The sequence below is a fragment of the Ursus arctos genome, unplaced genomic scaffold (assembly GCF_023065955.2).
Source record: "Ursus arctos isolate Adak ecotype North America unplaced genomic scaffold, UrsArc2.0 scaffold_3, whole genome shotgun sequence".
Classification (NCBI taxonomy): domain Eukaryota; kingdom Metazoa; phylum Chordata; class Mammalia; order Carnivora; family Ursidae; genus Ursus; species Ursus arctos.
In genome coordinates, this window is record NW_026622985.1 from 59,801,456 (window position 1) to 59,823,343 (window position 21,888).

The following is a 21,888-nucleotide window of genomic DNA, read 5'->3' on the forward strand; positions in this document are numbered from 1 at the left end:
AGAACTTCCCTGGAATAGCACAAACTTGATAACTGGAAAGTTTTAGCGATCGTGATACTTCCTTCTGAGATCATTAACTTTACCTTGGAAAGATAGTGACAAATCAATGACTGAAATGTCTATGTCTACATGAAAAAATTTTTACTTGCCTTTATACAAGTTTTAAAGTATCGGGTGAATGCAAATTGAGTATTTTTAAGGCCCACTTGACTGTCTTATGGGAAAGAGAAAAAGATTGAGTTCATCAATATCACTGCCTTAAAAAGTTGTGAGTCTGCTTCAGCTGTGATACTTGCAGAAACATTTATGTGACACAACAATAAGGTAATGAAATTTTTAATGGTAAACTGTATACTACTTACATAAGAAAAGGCATGTATTACTACAATATGGACAGGGTATTAGCAACAGTACTAAACTTCCAAATGAATCCATTTTTGCTGCACTTTTCCAGCAACCTGTATTTCTTGTCCTAAGCTTACTTATGTTTTTAATAATGACACTTTCTTACGGTGATTAGCACAAGACAAATCAAACATAAGTTTCTTATTTCGGTAGCATTGTACATCAGTTTTTTGGAGCATTTAAATAATTCTCCCTAATTAGATTTGCAAGGCAGCAGTGAAAAAATATATACAAACTGGAAAGTGAAACTTTCTCGATACAGACATGAGACGAAAATGAAACTGAATATTCTCAGGTCTTTCCTGAGCCTGTTGGGGGAAAGAGAAAACAACTGAGGTGGGAAGGGAAGAGAAGGAGATAGAAGAGAGGAAAAACAGATTTCAAAGGCTAGTTATTTAAAAACTGGCAATTTATACTAATTTTCTTAAATAGTAAAACTTGGCTTCTCAGTCAGAATTTTATGGATACTTAAGAAAATACATAATTTCAGAGCTTAGAATTTATTCATATATCCTCCCACCCCCAGGGCCCTAATATACAATAGCATTTTTCAAGCTAGGTAAACCAAGGCACATGGAAATTAAGTAATTTATACTGACTACCCTTAGCGCACTCTGAGTTCTGTCCTTCAATTTGTCCTAGAACAACAGCATAGGTAGTAAGCAATATCCAGAGATGCAGGGGCTTGGATATAGACTGCCAATAAAAACCAAGTAAACTGCTTTAAGATGGTCTGCTGCATTATCTAATTCTCCAGATTTAAAAAAAAAAAAAAACCTATAAAAAATAAGGTAAGTTCAATTATTTAAAACTAAGTCAGCCCCAACATTCTAGGATTTTATAATAATATATGTTTGAACCTTAATTTTCAATATACAATTTGTTATAAGCCTCAGAGACTGTAATCCAGCTTTTATCAATTCATAAAACATACCAGTATAATCCTATTCCATAATATCTTAGCTAAAACTCACAAGCACAGAATAAAAATTCATTATCTTTATTACTAGGCGTAATATATGGTTCCTAGACCTAGGGACACAAAGCATGTGGCAATCAGCAAAACTGAGTCACGGAGCAACTAAATGAACAACAAAACTGGATCTTACAGTGCTATTTTTTCCCTTTGAAAAGAGATTTCTGAGGATACATTGCTTTTTCTCAACATTTGCATGTGAAACAAGTTCCTAAAATTAGATGCTTTAAATTGTTATTTCGGAGACCTAAGACACTGCAGTTTTACATATTCCTATCTTTGCAAACTGTGAAGTTTTACATTATACTGCTTTATTCTATTTTTATTTCCTTAATCTGTATTTTTAAATGCCTACAATTTCAACAAGATACTGAACCAAATAAGAGTCAGATAAAGTTAAGCCAAAGAAACTTATTTGTTTACATGAACTGTACGCACTTACCCTGAAGGTAACCGGACAAGCTACACCAGCGAAAGAAAATTCTTCCTGTCTGAGAAGTACTAATATAGCACAAGGTGCAACCGAGGGCGGTTCCAAAAGCCTTGGCTAAGCTCTATGCAAAAATGGTCTTGTGACGCATTACTACACAGTGCTTTATTATGCTCCGGGTGACACTTGCTAGCTCGGAGCTAGTCACCAGCCAGTCTACAGAAAATGATCAACTGAATAATGTGACAGTTAAGAGAAGGTGTATCTGTACTATCATAGCTGGCAACTTGCTCTGCGAAGAAAAACGGAACCTCCATATTAACACTTAAAAACATTCCCTTCCTCATCCTGTTTTTTGGCTGTCAGAGTAGTTGTTGTATGTGCATTTTTCTGTATGAATATTATATTTCAATACAAAGTAAAAAAAGAAGTAGGTCATGGTTGCTAGGGGCTGGGGGAGAGGAGAATGGGGAGCCACTGCTCAATGGGTACAAAGTTTCACTTTGAAAAATAAAGAGCTCTGGAGATGGATGGTGGTGATGGTTGCAAAATGTCAGTGTATTCAAGGCCACCAAACCATATACTTAAAAATAGTTAAAATAGCAAATTCTATGTTGTGTGTATTTTATCACAATTTTTAAAAGATTGCCTCATTTAAGACACATGAAAAAAGACATGATGCATGGAAGTGTGGTCACTAGAATGTTAAGAGCCTTTATTGCAGGGCACTGGGATTTAAGTGATTTTTATGTTATTCTTTATATCGTCTACACTGTAAATTTTATTTGCTAAAAAAATCTGAACACAAACAATGAAAACTAATCTTTAAGGTTAAAAATTGAAAAAAGTTACTTTCCTACTGGAAATAAAAACAGTTAAACTGTTATGAAGAAAAATATTTTTAATTTCTAAAGAGAATCAGTCTTGCTTTTAACCGATTGCAATATGCTAATACCATGTGTCAGGGCCTGACAGATAAGTTATGCTATAGGCCCTCTGGGAAGCTTTATCATTAGGAACACGAGGAAGCTACACTTACATAAATAAACTTTTCTGTCTGCCTTCTCTCTTCTATGCTCAAGAGAAATCAAACCCACATAGCATTTCAGTAATCAAACTTTGTGAAGTAGCATGCTTTATTAAAAATGCAAAAAAAAAAAAAAAAGTTTAAATGATTCTTTAAAAGCCCACTAACAAATTATCCAAACTTGGTATCTACCAAAGGATAAAAATTTGGCACTGCTATCTTATTTTAATAAGACTAGAAGATTCACAACAAAACATTCCTCTACGAGGAAAATCTTTTATACTCTACTAATGGAGGCTCAAGGGCTATAGGTGATCCTTTTTGAAAATACTTCTGTATTATGTATGAATATGATGACTTAACTGTCCTGTAATATGTTAATATAGGTAGCAATGATCAGAATTTTAGGGGCGCCTGGGTGGCACAGCGGTTGGGCGTCTGCCTTCGGCTCAGGGCGTGATCCCAGCGTTCTGGGTTCGAGCCCCACATCAGGCTCCTCTGCTATGAGCCTGCTTCTTCCTCTCCCGCTCCCCCTGCTTGTGTTCCCTCTCTCGCTGGTTGTCTCTATCTGTGTCAAATAAATAAATAAAATCTTAAAAAAAAAAAAAAAAAAGAATTTTAAAGATATCACTGAGAAAGATGACTCAAGATAAGTCATTCTCAACAACAACGAAGGATGCTGGAGTCAGAGTTCTTTTTTGGAGGGCTATTTAGAAATATTATTAAAAGCTTCAGAAATATACATTCCCCTTGACACATAAATTTTGTCCTAAGGATTTTAACCTAAGGAAATAAGGCAGTACACAAAGATTTAGTTGCAAAGATATATACCATAGACTTCTATAGACTTTTTTGTTTTTGTTTTTTTTTAAAGTAGACTCCACGCCCAGAGTGGAGCCCAACACGGAGCTCGAACACACGACCCTGAGATCAAGACCTGAGCTGAGATCAGATCAAGAGCGGGATGCTCAACCGACTGAGCCACTGAGGCGTCCCACAGACTTGTTTTACAATACTGGGAAACTGTACAACCTAAATGCCCAGTATCTAAATGTTCATTAACATGAGAGAGGTGGATACATTGTGGTATACACATAAAATATAAGATTATACAGTTCCCAAAAATGATTATTATAAATAGCTAAAACTTATTGTATGTTTACTGTTAGGTGCTTCTAACACTTGACATACTTCATCTCATATAACACTCATAACCCCAGAAGGTATGTGCTATCATTATCCTCATTTTTCAGGTGAAGAAAGTAAGGCAGTAGCTGAGAAGTGGCAGAAATGGATTCAAACTCAGGTCTCTCTGACTTTCAGAATTCATGCCTGTAAATCACTGGACACTATGGCTCTTTGGGATCGATATTTACAGATATACTCAAGTGTACATGATCTATGATTGAGTGAAAAAAGTTATGAGAGTATCTACAGCAAGAATCAAATTTTTGGGCAAAATTCTTTATAAAAGCATAGTAAAGTCTAAAATATAAGACAGAATCAGATGGGCTCAAGGGGCCATTTTTATTTTCTGAGTTTTATAAAATGAGTTCCTTGGGAAACAAAAAACGGCTTGTTACAAACGTTACAGTAGTAGCATCAAGCATGTCCATAATCAGAAAAGAAAATTAAAAAAATAAAGTAAAACAACTGGAGCTAGTCAATATCATGAGTGGATTACTTGAAATAGTATTTCTATGGTGGAGACAGAACAAGGAATTCAGCCAATTGGCTCTAAAACCAAACAAAATACAGCATGAAAAGAAAGATGGCTAGTATGTTATCAAGGGGGTGGAGGACGGCTTTGGCTCTGCTGGTGTTCTGCTCTGCCAGCCTAAGGAGAGAAGAGAGGAAATAGGAGAACTGCTCCCTGCCTACGGGGAACTTTTCCCACAAGATCAATTCCACCCAGTGTGTATAAGTGCTTAGGGTGGGATGGGATGCCTGGTGGGCTGTCCCTCCAGAAGGCACTAACATTTTTCAAGCACTTTCTGACCCTGTCAGAATCCCAGAAGCATGCAATGGCCTTTTAGGCAGGCTGCCCTAAGATGGCTCAATTTTTAATTTTTTTTTTAAAGATTTTGTTTATTTGAGAAAAAGAGAGCATAGCAGTGGGGGAAAGGGGAGAGGGAGAGGGAGAATCAGAATCCCTGCTGAGGAGGGAGCTTGATGAGAGGCTGGATCCCAGGACCCTGGGATCATGACCTGAACTGAAGACACTTAAGCCACTGAGCCATCCAGGCGCCCCAAGATGGCTCACTTTAGCATAAAGATTATTTTGAGTAAGCAAGCAAGACCCAGCATATTTAGGAAAAGCTCCTTACCCCACCCTCCCACCCTCCACAACTGCCTAAAAAGAATTTAGATAAAGGCCCTGCTCCAGGAAGAGAGCTATCCCCATAGATAACTACATTATGCTATGAATTAGGTATAGTGCAGAGAAGAACCTAGCAAGGCCTCTTTGATCAAAGTCCTCTCTTTGTCCTACCATTTCCAAGTGACCTAACAAATATTTATTTACCAAACATTTACTCTTTTTCATTCTTTCTGAGGACTGCATTCCTTCCCTTTGAAGACCCAGACCCCTATACCCCCCTCTTCTTAGTTCAGAATGACATATACCTAATTTTGCCTGACAGTCTTTGGAATTTCTTTGTGGATTCCTCATATGTATGTTATTAAGTTTGATTTTTCTCCTGTTAATCTGTCTCATGTCAATTTGATTCTTATTCTAGCTAGAAGGACTCTGAGAGGACAGGATATTCTTATTTCCCGACAATATGTTCTATTTATTCAGTAAAGCCTTATGAGAAAGAGAATATTTCGCCCCTTATTACTGGCAAGGAACCTAAGGTCTAGAGAAGTTACTTACTACTTAAGTGACTTTTTTTCTTATTATATCATGCTGTTTCTAGGCAATAATATACTCATTACTTACATGAGAGGGCTAGAAATGGTCTGTGAGTAAGAATTATGTTTTGAAACTGCCAAGAGAAAAGAACAAGGACACAAATACAAGCAAAGTACTGAGTAAAAGAAAATGAATTTTGTTTCAAATAGCTCTAAGATACTGTGTTCTGTTTTGTTTTTGAAAGGGAATATCAAGGATTTAGAAGCAAGAAATTGTAAAGGGAGGCTTTTAAAGCAGCACAATGAACTGTGATCTCTGGACTCAATGACTGGCCCCTGTTGCCTGGGAGTTTCTTTACTCTTGGTCATAGAAACAGAAATCACTCATTAGGCTCTGAAAGGAAACACTACACCTACAACTGACAGGCCAAAGAGCAGAGAAGTTCTCATACAGGACTCAAATATTTTTCTCCCCTTATAACACTGTAACTGGCTGGCTTTATCAATGGAGAAAGAGATATCCATTTGTACTTCTGAGGAACGAGTGAGAACGCTTTAGACACTGTCAATTATTCAATCAACCTGAAAAGCTAAAAATGATCACTTCATATCTTGCCATTAAAAAGTTTCTCAAAATTTTGAAATAATGAAAAAACAAAAAGCCCACAGAAAATCAAATCTATCAGTTTAAACCTTAGTAACTTATTGATTGATTCATTCATTTTTCCTTTAATCTGGGGGCAGGGAAGTAAAGAGAATAAAAGTACTACATTAATTAATAGTTGCATGTGAAAGAAATCACTTCATAATTCTACATAAAATCTGTAGTAAGGATAGTTTATTTCTCAATTACCCAATCTAAGACTTAACCGCTAACTCAGTTAGCTTACCACAATCCAATTATTATTTGGCTATGGAATGTATTTTTTTTAAAAGATTTTATTTATTTATTCGACAGAGATAGAGATAGCCAGTGAGAGAGGGAACACAAGCAGGGAGAGTGGGAGAGGAAGAAGCAGGCTCCTAGTGGAGAAGCCTGATGTGGGGCTCGATCCCATAACGCCAGGATCACGCCCTGAGCCGGAGGCAGACGCTTAACCGCTATGCCACCCAGGCGCCCCCATATGGAATGTATTTTTAAACTTCAATCTGAACTTGACTGACACCCTAGGAAATTATTCCAAACAAAACAAAAAATTCATATAAGGAAACCATTCAGTAGGAGGTGAGGTGCAATACTCTATAAGGACTCTTGCAAAACTTGTTCCTGCTAATTGCTGTAATTGCTGTATGCTATATACAGAAAGATGATTTTTTAAACACGCAAAACATCCATCTAGGCATCTGACTTCTCTTAAAACTTCTCTAATGAAGACAACAGTCAACTACACCACTGTGACTGTTCAAAACAAAATTGAAACAGATGCTATTAATGTTTATATGAGTATGATTTGTTAAAATTATTTTTTAATTTAAATTCAATTAGCCAACATATAGTACATCATTAGTTTCAGATGTAGAGTTCAGTAATTCATCAGTTGCATATAACACCCAGAGCTCATCACATCACGTGCTCTCCTTAACGCCCATCATCCAATTACCCCCATCCCTCCCTTCCACCTACCTCCCCTCCAGCAACTCTCATTTTGTTTCCTACAGTTATATGAATATGTTTTTAAATGTTTAAGGAGCAAAAACCGAGACGGAACAATGAATTATTACATTTTGCGGAAATGAACAGGAAGCAAAGATTTTCTGTAAGTTTCTTCTCATTTAAAATCATTCCAAAAACTTATGCTAGGTGACTATTAGTGAAGTTGACTGCTGCATTTATGAATTTGTACACATATATGCAACCTGAGGAAAACCTATGGTTTTAATTTCAATGCATTTCTTAAAAAATCTCCAACAATCTAGGATTGAGTAACTTAATTTTCAGAAACTCAGATGAAGTTTTTGAACATAGTTTATATCTTTTTAACTTAAAAAGTAATAAATTCTATAGTTTAAACTCCTTTACAGGAAATTACATTTATGTTGCAATAGGTAGGTCAAGTTCAAGAAACTTGGATGTAAGACAATATCATAAACGAAGGGAGTCTTTCCTAGCTCTCCTTTCAAATGCACTATGTTCTAATATTTCAAGATGCTTAGAACTGAAATTGTTTCCATTTTATTATATCTGGATCTCTGTGCCTGAAATGGAATAAGAAAAACTTTGTTTTAATTTTGGACTCCTTCCATATCACACAGTTGGTATTCTGTCTGTTGAAAAGAAACAGTATTGTTTAGGATTGCTATTTTGGTATGGGTCATATTAAAAATGGCAAAAATGGTTATGCTATTTAAGATTTTATTATTGGTATATTATATCCAGTACCTCTAAATGGGGAGTACAAAGACTTAACTTACTATCCTCTTTTTGCTATGCCAGATAAACTCATTTAAAAAATAGTAAGGTAAATGGGGCACCTGGGTGGCTCAGTCAGTTAAGTGTCTGCCTTTGGCTCAGGTCATGATCCCAGAGTCTTGGGACAGAGCCCCACATTGGGCTCCCTGTTCAGTAGGGAGTCTGCTTCTCCCTCTCCTTCTGCCCCTCCCCCCTGCTCGTGCGCTCTCTCTCTCTCAAATAATTAAATAAAATCTTCAAAAAAATAGTAAGGTAAGAAAATGATGAAGTAAATTATTTGGAAAGAGATTCAAGTTCATAAATGAAAAACCTGTAGCAAAGAATTACTTGAAACTACATGGAGGATAAGTGATAACTTGAGTTTTAAAAGTATGTAAATAGAAGAAACCACAAAATATAGTCCTTTTGAAATGTCCTTCAATATTAATAAACTCAGTATGTTAAACCAAAGTACTTAGTTTAACCTGTGCAAAGTCTTCGTAACATATATTATGTCCAACGACAGAATGTGTGCTCATCAGAAGAGAACTTATAAAAATAGGTTTATCAGAGAATGGCCTTCAAAGTGCTTTTTATGGTCAGGTGTCATGCTGGTGAACTCTTTCAAACTTTTAAAGAACAGATGGCCCCATGCTAGATAAACTGTTTAACAGCACAATAAAAGAGTTTAAACTATCCAATTACAGTTATGAAACTAACTAGTATAAAATCCTGAAACAAAGCCTGTCAAAAATAGTACAAAAAGAGGAAACATAACCTAAGTCCACTTATGAATATAGATATAAAATTCCTAAGTAATAAACCAGTAACAAACTAAATTCAATAGTACAGATAAACACTGAACACGGCTGAATCAAATATATTATAAAAATCAATTAACAGTCATCAGAGAGGAATAAAAGGGTCACAGGTGACTCTATTTTCTTCTTCATGCTCTGGTATTTTCTAAATTTTCTGTAATAAATCTATATTATACACAGAAGGAAACAAATAATATTTTTAAAAGGTTACATGTGCCAAAATACAAGAAAGCAGAAGGGTATATAATGCTACTATATCTTTTGACGAAATGGACATGGCATATGTTAAGTCATGTTTATGAAGGTAAAATGAAAATTATCTGTTGAGGCAAAATTCCACCTTACGACATTTTCTGGAGTAGCCTTCCTCATTCTTTGTCTGGGAGGATAAACTAATGAGTAAGCTACACGAACTATTTAAACAATATGCTATATTCTCCTCCCACTCTGGATATCGAGTGAAGTCATAATGTGTAAATGAGGAGTCATATACAAATTAAGCTCTGTAAAACATTATAAAGTATTAGTACATGTTTAAAGAAGCCATTTAGGTGGGTGGGGAAATGGGCTAAAAAGATAAAGGGGATTAAGAAGTACAAACTTCCAGTTATAAAATAAAATCACGGAGATGAAAAGTAGAGCACAGCGAATATGGTCAATAAGATTGTAATAACTTCATATGGTGACAGATGGTGACTGAACTTATCATGGCGAGTAACATGTAGAATTGTTGAATCACTATGTTGTATACCTGAACCTAATATAACACTGTATTTCAGCTATACTTAGCTAAAATGAAGCAGTAGAAATAGCAGCCATTTAAAGATTTGAAAGGAGGATCATACATAGACTACTCGAACATGAAAGTGAAAATAAAAAACCTTGGAAAAATACATTTCTAACATATTTCTACAGTTAAGAACATTTTATAAAAGCCCTTGCAAATCAAGAAAAAGAACTTAGACAATTCAGAAAAGAAGAAAATAAATAGCCGATTATTTTTAAAAGTTCAAGTTCAAAAGTAATGAATACTTAAAAAAAACAACTATCATTTGGCAAAAATAAGAAAAAAAAAACATACCTATTCCCAGGAAAACAGGGAGCTAGGTCCTTGTATATACTGCTAGTGGAAATGTAAATTGGTACAACCTTTTCAGAAGGTAATCTGGAAACACATTCTTTAAGGGTCGAGATTGGTACATATTTCATTGTCTTTTATTTTTAAGATTTTTATTTATTTGAGAGAGAGAGCATGCACATGGTGGGGGGGTAGCAGAGGGAGAAGCAGGCTCCCTGCCAAGCAGGGAGCCAGTCACAGGGCTGGATCCCAGGACCCTGGGATCATGACCTGAGCCTAAGCAGACACTTAACCTACTGAGCCACCCAGGCGCCCCCTTTGTCTTTTTTATTAGTTGCACGGAGGAGAGACAGAGACCCAAAATCAGTGTCTTTAATAAACAATAAACATTTTGTTTTTCTAATATAAAGAGATGTCCAAAAAATAGGCAGTTGCTGGTATTAATTAGGGAGTTTCCAGTTACATGCATAGAAAAACAATGGAGTACACTTACTAAAATATGATTTTTTAGGTGGTGAAAATTGCAGATCACATCTTTCTGTTTATCTAGATTTAGTAATTTTTATATCAGCATGTATTATATCAGAAACAAAAAATAATCAAGGGAAAAATGAAACTTAAAATAGGTAAATAAAAAGGGAGAAATTATTTCCAAAAAGTTGTATCTTTTTTTTTTTTTTTTAAAGATTTTATTTATTTATTTGACATAGAGCCAGCCAGCGAGAGAGGGAACACAAGCAGGGGGAGTGGGAGAGGAAGAAGCAGGCTCCCAGCGGAGGAGCCTGATGCAGGGCTCGATCCCAGAATGCTGGGCTCGCGCCCTGAGCAGAAGGCAGATGCTTAACGACCGCGCTACCGAGGCGCCCCCAAAAAGTTGTATCTTAATACAGGTAGTCCTGAGTCTTTAATTATCAAAACTTCCCTAAAACTGAGTCAAATGACTCGAAATCCACATGCATGAACCCCATGGATAAATTTTTTTAAAAATCCATACTGAATCATATGATTGATCTGTGCTTGTTTTAAGTGTATTTGAGGGGATTAAAAAATGAATTAAATGTGTACAGAAGCTTTATCCTTTACAAAAAAACATGTTTCCCATACGACTATAGCAAAATTAAATTTCAGTAACTGAAAATAATATAATTATATATGCCAAGTTTGTAATTATGTTACTCAGGTCAATTTAACCATCTACAAATTATGATAGCAGGCAGGCAGGGATTAGGCCCCAGAGTGCTAGGTACTCTGGTTAAAAACAATTACTCAGGGGCGCCTGGGTGGCTTAATTAAGTATGACTTTGGCTGGGGTTATGATATCAGGGTCCTGGGGTGGAGCCCTATGTTGGGCTCTGGGCTCAGCGGGGAGTCTGTTTCTCCCTCTCCCTCTGCTCATGCTCTCACTCTCTCATATAAATAAATAAAATCTTTAAAAAAAAAAGGACAAAACTATTACTCAACATTTGGGATAATGCGGGATATCTCTCCATTCCCAATCTTTTTAACTTTAAGGATGTATGATGCTCTAACTAGACATTCTTCTTTGATCTCCAAACCTGAGAGCTCAAAGAGAATATTGTTTAGAGACAATTGTTAAATCACTACTTAATCTGAATCTCTTAGAACATCATGTACAAAAGAAAGTTGGTCTGGAAAACAGTATGGAGGTTCCTCAAAACGTTGAAAATAAAGCTAAACTATGACCGAGTAATTGCATTACTGGGTATTTACCCCAAAGATGCAAATGTAGTGTGATCTGGAGGGGCACCTGCACCCCACTGTTTCTAGCAGCAATGTCCACAATAGCCAAACTATGGAAAGAGCCCAGATGTCCGTCGACAGATGAATGGATAAAGAAGATGTGGTATATATATTCAATGGAATATTACTCAGCTATCAAAAAAATAAAATATTGCCATTTGCAACAATGTGGATGGAACCAGATAGAGGGTGTCATGCTAAGCGAAATAAGTCAATCAGAGAAAGACAATTATCATATGATCTCGCTGATATGTGGAATTTAAGAAACAAAACAGAGGATCATAGGGGAAGAGAGGAAAAAATAAAACAAGATGAAATCAGAGAGGAGACAAACCATAAGAGACTCTTAAGTATAGGAAACAAACAGGATTGCTGGAGGGGAGAGGTGGGGGATGGGGTAACTGGGTGATGGGCATTAAGGAGGGCACTTGATGTAATGAGCACTGGGTGTTATATAAGACTGATGAATCACTGACCTCTACCTCTGAAAGCAATAATACATTATATGTTAACTGAATTTAAATAAAAATAAATAAATTTAAAAAATAAAAGAAAATTGGGAAAAGAATAGGTTTGTTTCAAGAAAGTAGAAGAAAAGAGAATTAACATTTACTGAATACTATGTGGTAAACAGTTTGAGACTGTATGCATATCATCTCTTTTTTTAATCTTAACAACCCACATAGATACTTGGAATATACTGTTGGAATTCTCCCTAAAATATAATTATTTAAAACACTAAGTGAAATAAAAAATACAAACACAAAGACAGAACATATTCCTAATATAATAACCTGAAAGAAACAGTGGGCAGAAGATTTTTTGGGTGAATCTTCTCCATTATAGAGAACAGGAAATTGAGACTTAGAAATTGTCCAAGGTTAAACCATCAGAATGTGGCAGGGCTGAGTCAGAAGCAAGGATTCACCAACTAGTAAACTCTCAAACATTATATATCGTATAACTTCATTCCCTGACAAGATAGTCTAGAGTTCAAACCATCAATTATGTAACTTATGAAAGAAGTTACTTTATCTTTACTATATAAGCCACAGTACTTACAAAGCACAGAGTAACTGGATAGTTATGGAACACGAAATAGATTTCCCCATCCTACCAAAACTAGGGATTTGTGACAAAACTATATACATACACATGGATATCTCTCTATATATACATCATATTATAGATATATATACACACATACATACACATATATGGTACATAGTTGTGCACAAAAAATGAAATAGAACAAAATATTTAATTAGCTTGGAAAGAGATAAAATTTTTATTTTTTAAATTTTTATTTTATTATTTTTTAAAGGTTTTTAAAATTTATTTGAGAGAGTGAGAGAGAGAGCATAAAAGTGGGGAGGGGCAGGGGGAGAAGCAGACTTCCCACTGAGCGGGGAGCACTGACTCTGGGGCTCGATCCTGGGACTCCAGGATCATGACCTGTGCCAAAGGCAGACTTAACAAACTGAGCCACCCAGGGGCCTCAAGAGATAAAATTTTTAAAGATCAGCAACACAGTAACACTTCATTAAAGCAATTGTTGTTCCCAACTGAGAAGCATGCTTTCCTTAAAAGCTTCAGAGAGAGCTAAAGTTGGACTGAGTGCTGGCTCTGCTACTTACTAAGCTAGATCCTAAGCAAATTAATAAAAATTATGACAATTTACCAACTGAACTGGGTTTTTAAGGATTAAATAAGGTCATGCACAGTGAATCTGGCCATAAGTAGACACCCCAAGATTTTAGTTCCTTTCCCCTGGTTAACAGTTAATAGGGCAAGTGCCCAACCACCCCAAATGGCAATCAGTTTCTAATTGTTTTCTAGTTTTAGTCCCAGTGTAGCCCCCTGTTTTCTTTTTCCCCATTTTCTTAATGTGACTTCAATGGGTTTTTATTTTGTAACATTTCACTATGCTGTAATGCTTAGGTTCTCAAACTCTTCCTCTTTCCATCAAAATTGATCAAGTGTCTTATTCCCTTAGAACACTGTGACAGAGAAATCTAGATAAACTGTTTGGGAGAAGACTGTATAAGAAGATAATGATTTTTTGAGGGGGGGGGATGATGGTGTTCTGAACCCAGGCCCTGAGTGGGGCATTTGAGGTAAAATAAATGAGAGGGCTGTGCCATGACAAGGCTTCAGAGATAAAGTGGGGACAGGAAGGATCTTGCGGCAACCCACATGTGACTATCTACTTCCACCCACTCACAAGCAGGAACTTGCCAAACAAATTAAGCAACCTTCCAATCAACCAATAAACAATGCTGTAATCTATTAGCACCTTGAAAAATGAGGAAGATAACACACGTGGAAAAAATAGACCATGGCATTTAAATCTGTAACAACAGAAGACTGTGAAAGTTGGTTTAAATTTTATAGATTAAATTTTATAGATCAATGGTTTTAGGGGAGGAAAAATAATTTTCCCTGTACCCTTCTATGTTCTTTGCTGAGGCCATCCATCCCATAATAAAAAGACAGATTAAAAGAAAAGAAATCCTTAATTTCACACATAGGGGAACCCACAAAATACTAGGCCCAAAGGCAGTCCGGCAATTGAGGCTTATAAACCATCCTGAGCTAAGGAAAAAGGAGGAGAGGCTTGGGGCTACAAAGGGGAGGAAGGCAATTCCAGGGAAATGAGAAGAGCAATGTTTGCCTTCATGCAGGTAAGTTTCTCAGATAAAAGAGTAATCTCTCTCTTCCTATTCTAAGTTCTTTTAGGCAGGTAAAAGGGAGGTAAAAAGCTCTTCCAGACCGCTCTGGGTCTTGATTGCCTTCAGCTCACAATAATCCACATACCAAAGTGGCACACTGTGGGGTGACAAATTCTGCTCCCCTCAGGTTGAAGCAACAGTGAGAGTAAACATAAAAATGCATAAACAAGATAGGTAATTGAGAAAGCTAGCACCGAGCCAGAGCAGAGAGAAGTCTGCCACCTGCTGACACAAAAATGGAATCATATAGATTTCCCTTACTGTTGTTTTTAAAGCGGGGGGAGGAACCCCACGTAAGGTTTATGAGATTAGATTTCAAACAAGTTACTGTACTGAAGAGATAAATTACAACCCCTAATTTAAAAGAGAATAAGGTTAAAATGGGATTTAAGATTCTTTATCAGCTTACTTCAGCAACTCTAAATGTGATGTCTGAATTACTTTAAAAGCAAACAGAAGAGAAATCTATGGAAATGATTTAACATACACTGTAGGGAACATTCAAACTGCTATGATGAATTAAGGATAATCTAAGACACTTTGCAAAAATTATAAAATCTGTGGGAGAGTAAAATTAATTTCTCCTCTACCCTTCTAGTTTTTGACTGAAACCCTCCTACAATAAAGGCAAATTAATAGGAAAAAAAACAAACACAAATTTAATAACATGCATCCCTCCTGAATACATGGGAGATACCCAGGAAAATGGAGTCACTCCCTGAAATGGGTCAAGCTATCATCTTAAGTACCATCTCTAGCTAAAGAAAAAAGAAGATGGCTTATTCTGGGGTTATAAATCCTTTTCCCTTCCAAATCCTACAGATTTCACGTCTGCGATCCATCAATGTCCTATCCTCTTTCCCCAACTCCCACAGCAGTCTAGGGCTTCATTCTCTTTAATCCAGGCTTATTTCAAGTCCTGCTCCTCCAGTGACAGAATGCTACCCCAACATATGCCTCTTTGGCATGAGGATTATTTTGAGCTGATTATTTCAGAGAAACAGTAGACACAGGAGAAGCCCTCAAAAGAGTGGAAGTTCCCTTTCGCAAGGGAAATTTACATTTATAAAGGAAATCTCCATTTCTATGTGTGCCTCCATCTCTGTACCAAAAAAGGAAGAAAAAAATGAAGAAAGCACCACAAACTCAAATCAATGGAGAGAAAGCACTTAAATCTGCATTACCAGCTCTCATTCAGGTTTACCATCTTTTTCCTCCTCCCACCCAACAACAGGCCTCTTCCATGCCCTTCTGTTTGTTTATAGCTGTAGATGGTATAATTTTAAACCACCTAAGAGAGTTACTCACTTTTTCCAAGGCATCTCTCATGTATATGTGTTAATAAAACTTGTTTTTTCTTGTTAATTCTCTTTTGTTATAGGGTCCCCAGCACAGAACTTAGAAAGATAAAGGGAAAATTATTTCTTCCTCACACTCCTCGCCTCTTGATTCTAGTTATGCTAATTTAGTGTACTTCAGCTACCAGATTAAGCAACTAAAATGCATTCCAGATCTTACCACTTTTTAAAAATGAATATAATACTCTCAAAGGCTCTTTAGCAAGTTAATTCCAAACACCTCACTAATAATAATACAGATGTTTCTACAATGTGGTCCCAACACACTTTTAAAAATGTTGCTTTCAATTAACTGTTTTTTAAAAAAATACACATGCTCATGGTATTTCAAACAGTGCGGAACATTAAAGGATAAAAAAGTACAAATCTCCTTCCCCAGTCTCATCCTCCCAAGTTCCACCATTACTAGTAGCAACTACAAAGAGCTTCTAGTGGAGTTTTTCAAGAATTTCCAATGACATACGACACATACATGTGTATCTCTCTTGGATCCACAACTGTTCTACAACGTGCTTTCTCTCCCTATTTAACCATCTTTTGAACTTTTTAAAATGGTAATTTTAGATTTACTTTCTTGTATACATGTATTTATAAAAGATTTAATTTATTTATTTGAGAGAGCACGAGCGGGGCGAAGGGGCAGAGGGAGAGGGACAAGCAGACTCTCCACTGAGTGGGGAGCCTGAGGCAGTGCTCAATCCAGGGATCCTGAGATCACTGACGTGGGAAACAAAGGCAGAAGAAAAATTATTAAATTTCCTTACTACTTACAGCCCGATGACAGGTCCTTAAAACAGGCAGAGTGACACTCCTGTAGGGACTCAGCTTCCTTGATGTTAATACCTTGCTGAGGGCAAAGGCAATCTTAGCCTGACCCCCAGGATTCTGTAGTCTATTTTAACATAAAAATTCCTTTAGAAACTTCCTTTATCTCTATCCCCCAAGATATGTGTTGGCAATCATCCCCCAAGCATATGACCCACTAATATATATCCGAAGGGTCTCATGACTCAGGTTTTATTAGACAGTAATAAATGACCTTTTCCCAACAATAGCTAGCCCCTCAAGGTCCTGGAAACCTTGCTTCCAAAATTCCTTAGAGACTTACGCTATTCCTGACGCCCTTCCAACTTGAAAGTATACAGTCACTCACTCCTCACAATCTCAATGCAGTTCTTTCTGCGCATGGGTCCTGTCCCTGTGCTTCAATAAAACAACCATTGTGCACGAAAGATGTCTCAAGAATTCTTTCTTGGCCATCCGCTTGGAACCCTGATGTCTTTCCTACTTCAATCATGATCTGAGCTGAAGTCAGACACTTAACTGACTGAGCCACCCAGGCGCCCCTACTGCACAATGTTTTGTTATACAAATGCACCACAGTGTAACCAATGCACTATGATTTATTTAACCGAAGTGTATACCGCCTTCAACAGAGTAAACAAAAGTGCCCATTTTTCTATATCCTCATCATTCAGATTTCTCTCTCCACAGTGTTTGGCAGCCTCCAATTTTGACTATTTGTGAGCAATTAAACTGGATTTTTTTTAAAGCAAATTTTGTAAACTTTGTAATTTTGCTGGACAAGAATCTGAATTCTTCTATGGTTCTCAAACTTTAGCATTCATTGGAATCACCTAGAGGGCTTAAAGTAAAAGGATCTAAGCATGTGATGATTTTTACCTAGAAAAGAGTCTTCCTGGATAAATTAAAAATACTAGAATATTGGGCCCCTGGCTGGCTTAGTCAGTAGAGCATGTGACTCTTGACCTCAGAGTCTTGAGTTCAAGCCCCACGCTGGGCCTAGAGCTTACTTAAAAACAAAAACAAACAAACAAAAAATATTATAGTATCTGGTTCATGGGTAGCTCCATCTGTTGCGTAAATGAATTCACAACAAAAAACTTAAGAAAAAAATTTGTGAAAACTCCAGCTGTTTCAGGAAGTACTCTGGCTACCATAAAAACAGAAAATACAATTAAACTTGAATGAGGATAATATACAGGAAACATGACAAATGTGATTTGCAAAGAAAAAGTCATATGTCTGGTACAAATATCTCCATACCTGCAAATTTGGGGATTCAAGATGACCTTGAACATATTCTTTGCCAATGCTAAGAGTTTAATATATTCCCCTTATTTTACAATATATTTTATTTAGACTGACCAATCATGATTGTTATCCTTCAAACATCACAGCCATCAAACATTACCCAGTGTAATCTCCTATTCCTTTGAATTTCACATAGCCTTTCCTTGAGATCTCTCTCACATTTATATTCATTCATTGTGAAAGTACTGTTAATGATGTGGAGAACCAAGCAAAGCAAAAGAAAAAAAAATAAACTTCCTTATAACTTACAGCCCATTGACAAATACTTGGGACAGGCAGGGTGATCTTCTTCTAGGAACTCAACTACTTCAATGTTAATTCTTTGCTAAAGGCAAAAGGCAACCTTAGATTGTCATTAGCCCAACCTTCAGGATCCTGAAAGTCTAATATATGAAAATCCTTTTGGAAACTTCCTTTAACTCTATCCCCCCAAAATATATGTTAGCCATCATCCTGTAAGCATATGGCCTACTGATATACATCTGAAGGGTCTCATGACCAAGGTTTTACTAAGACAGTAGTAAATGACCTTTTCCTAACAACAGCTACTCCCTCAAGGTCCTGGAAACCTTGCTTCCAAACTCCTTAGACACTTATGCTATCCCTAACACCCTTCCAATTTCAAAGTATATAATCAGTCACTCCTCACAATCCCAGTGCAGCTCTTTTTGCCCATGGGTTCTGTCCCTGTACTTTAATAAAGCCACCCTTTTTGCACTGAAGATGCCTCAAGAATTTAAAAAAAAAAATTTTTTTAAAGACTTTATTTATTATTTATTTGAGAGAGAGCAGAGACAGTAACAGAGAGCAAGAGGGGGGAGGAGAGGGAGAAGTAGGCTCCTCGCTGAGCAGGGAGCCCGATGTGGGACTCGATCCCAGGACCTCATGACCTGAGTCGAAGGCAGATGCATAACTGACTGAGCCACCCAGGTGCCCTAAAAATATATTTTTTAAAAATTAATTTATTAGAGAGAGAGCGCGTGCGCAGCGAGGGAGAGTTCAGAGGGAGAGGGAGAAGAAGACTCCCCGCTGAGCAGAGAGCCCGATGTGTGTCTCAATCCCAGGACCCTGAGATCATGACCTGACCCGAAGGCACCTGCTTAAACAACTGAGCCATCCAGGCGCCCGTTAAGAATTCTTTCTTGACCGTTCTCTTCGAATCCCAACATTTCACATCATTAGGACTCTAGCTTTTAAGCTAGTTGTGACACATAATTGTGAGACTAGCCTCTAAATCTCACGCATGTATGAAGGCCGTGGTGATGTCTCAAGAACTACTGAAGACCTAGGTATTTCAGGTGTGAATGAATTTATTTTGGTGGGCAGAAGGGCAAAGCTATTCCGAGCTGTATTCTGTACTGTTGTATTGCCAAGGACTTATAACAGTTGGAATGCTCTATTTTTCTACCAGCCAACTGACCACCAGTAATACCAGATTATATATATGTGCTTTTATTTGATCAAATATTAAATGAATTTACTGAAAGGCAAATTATATGGAAAAGGAATAGGACTGTGGTATAGCATGGTAGACCGCTTATTACCTAATTCCTCCCTTTCTTTCCTACTAATAGAATCTCAGCTTTGTTGGAGGGTGGCCAGTTGCTCAGCCAAAAAAATTCCTTAGCTTCACAGTTAGGGTGGCTATATGACACTGTTCTCTCCAATGACATGTGAGGAGAAAGTTCTGCTTTACTGAATTGATTATCCTCCTCCCTGGAAGATGGACATGTTGGCCAGGACTGCAACAGCCATTTTGTGACCATGAGAAAAGCCAAGAGAATTTCAAAGACCTCTGTCTTGATATCCTTGTACTCCCTAATTAATACCAGCAACTGCCTATTTTTTGGACATCTCTTTATATTAGAAAAACAAAATGTTTATTGTTTATTAAAGACACTGATTTTGGGTCTCTGTCTCTCCTTGGTGCAACTAATAAAAAAGACAAAGGGTGCGCCTGGGTGGCTCAGTAGGTTAAGTGTCTGCCTTAGGCTCAGGTCATGATCCTAGGGTCCTGGGATCCAGCCCTGTGACTGGCTCCCTGCTTGGCAGGGAGCCTGCTTCTTCCTCTGCCACCCCCCCACCATGTGCATGCTCTCTCAAATAAATAAAAATCTTAAAAATAAAAGACAACGAAATATGTACCAATCTCGACCCTTAAAGAACACACATAACAGTAAACAATACAAGACAGTGTATAAACTACTACTTTATGAAAAATCATCAGGAAATGCCACAGGAGTTCGGGGAATATGCTTTACAAAACAAATGAATTAAAAACAGGTCCTCAAAGGTCATAAATCTGAGTGCTGATATAAATTAAAGTTGGGATACAGAAATATTTTTAAAAGCCTGTGTAAAAGCATTGAGCCACTTAAGCAGTTGTATTTAAATCTTGCTTCCCCGCCCCCTCCTTTTTCTAAATATAGACTCAATAGTGGGCTTTCCACTTACTCAGTATAGTACCCAGAGAACATCTGATGTTATCTTAAAATAGAAGAAAGGAAGGGGTTTTTGTTAGAAGTTATCTCCAGAAAGGAAACTCACTCCAGTTTCAAAAACAGCACCAGCTTGTAAGGAGTAATTGTGGTGTTTACAAGGAAGCCATAAAAAGTTGAGATGTGTTTAAATTAGAAATGGGGGCACCTGGGTGGTTCAGTCAGTTAAGCATCTGCCTTCAGCTGGGGTCATGATCCCAGAGTCCTGGGATCAAGCCCCACGCTGGGCTCCCTGTTCAGAGGGGAGTTGGCTTCTTCCTCTCCCTTTCCTTCTGCCCCTCCCCTCACTCTCTCTCTCTCTCAAATAAATAAAATCTTAAAAAAAATGGTAATTTTAACTGGTTGGGGAGCTTCTAGCGAGAGTGAAGCCAGTGTCTATCTTGAACACTAGATGGAGGTCATATCGCCTACAGGAGGGCTGGACCAGCCACGGAGGACACAGAACACACAGGCTGAGACTCAAGAGAAGGGAATGCTTGCTTATCATTCAAAAGCATGTAGGGGCTGCGGGTAGGCTGCCCCAAGATGGGCCACTCTGGCATGAAGATTATTTTGAACTGAAGACAATGAAGACCCTGTGGGCCCCAGAGAAACTTTTGCCCATCCTTTAACTACTTAGAAGAACTCTAAAGTGGGGGTCTTTCCCAGAATAAGGAGAGATACATTTTACCTGAGTGACCAAACTATATGGCTGGGCAAACATCTACTCTTTTTACTGTCCTATGAACTGCATTCCTTTCCTCTCAAGTCTCACACCCCTACTCTCTTCTCCTTAGTTCAGAATGACAGAGACCTCATTTTCTCTGTCTTTGGAATTTCCATGTGTGTGTGGATTACCATATGTATGCTATTAAATTTGATTTTCTCCTGTTAATCTATCAATTGATTTCTTAATTGATTCTCAGTCCAGCTAAAAGAACTTTTGAGGGGTCACAATTCAGTTCATAACAATGATTAACATCTAAAAAAAAAATTCACAGAATGTTAAACTTATGTAAGAGATGTTAAATTAGGAATCTTCCTGTTTCAGTTCAATCTAGGGATGGGTATCCTACTAAGGTGAGGGAAGAAAAAGAGAGAACTGGCTTCATGACTCCCGGGCCCTTCCTTACACACTTAAAGAATACAGAGGGTGAAGAGTGAAGAGGGTGTCTGGAAGAGTTGTTGCTATGCCCTCTGCCTCCAAGGGAATGGGTACAGTGGGGCACTACCTTCTCACCAAGCAAGAAGGGCCTTTCATGGGGTCACGCAGAGAACATGAAATGTGTTTTCTGTGGAAGACTGAAGCCTGATACAAGCTACTAAGGATATTCAGTGGGACAGAGTGGCTCTGCTATGCTCCACCGGCAGCACATACACTAGCACTGGAACAGTGAGGAGATTAGCATGACTCCTGTACAAGGATGACATGCAAATTCATGAAGTGTTCCATCTTTTTTATAGTT

The 21,888-nt window shown here is 37.4% G+C and overlaps 1 protein-coding gene and 1 non-coding gene across 4 annotated transcripts in view; one reads left to right on the top strand and one right to left on the bottom strand.

Moving 5' to 3' along the window:
• The window catches only part of NT5C3A (5'-nucleotidase, cytosolic IIIA), a 48,152-nt gene that overhangs the window by 17,527 nt on the left and 8,737 nt on the right, over nt 1-21,888 (bottom strand). The window contains exon 1 of one of the 3 annotated variants that reach the window (XM_026508942.4): nt 1,824-1,897. The exons of the other annotated variants lie outside the window; for them this stretch is intronic. The gene's annotated coding sequence lies outside the window, so the exon portion shown is untranslated. Of the gene's footprint in view, nt 1-1,823; nt 1,898-21,888 lie in introns of those variants that run through there. 3 annotated transcript variants of the gene reach the window in all.
• Nucleotides 21,779-21,881, top strand: LOC113267517 (U6 spliceosomal RNA). Its single transcript, XR_003320838.1, has one exon. It is a non-coding gene; the product is annotated as a U6 spliceosomal RNA (small nuclear RNA).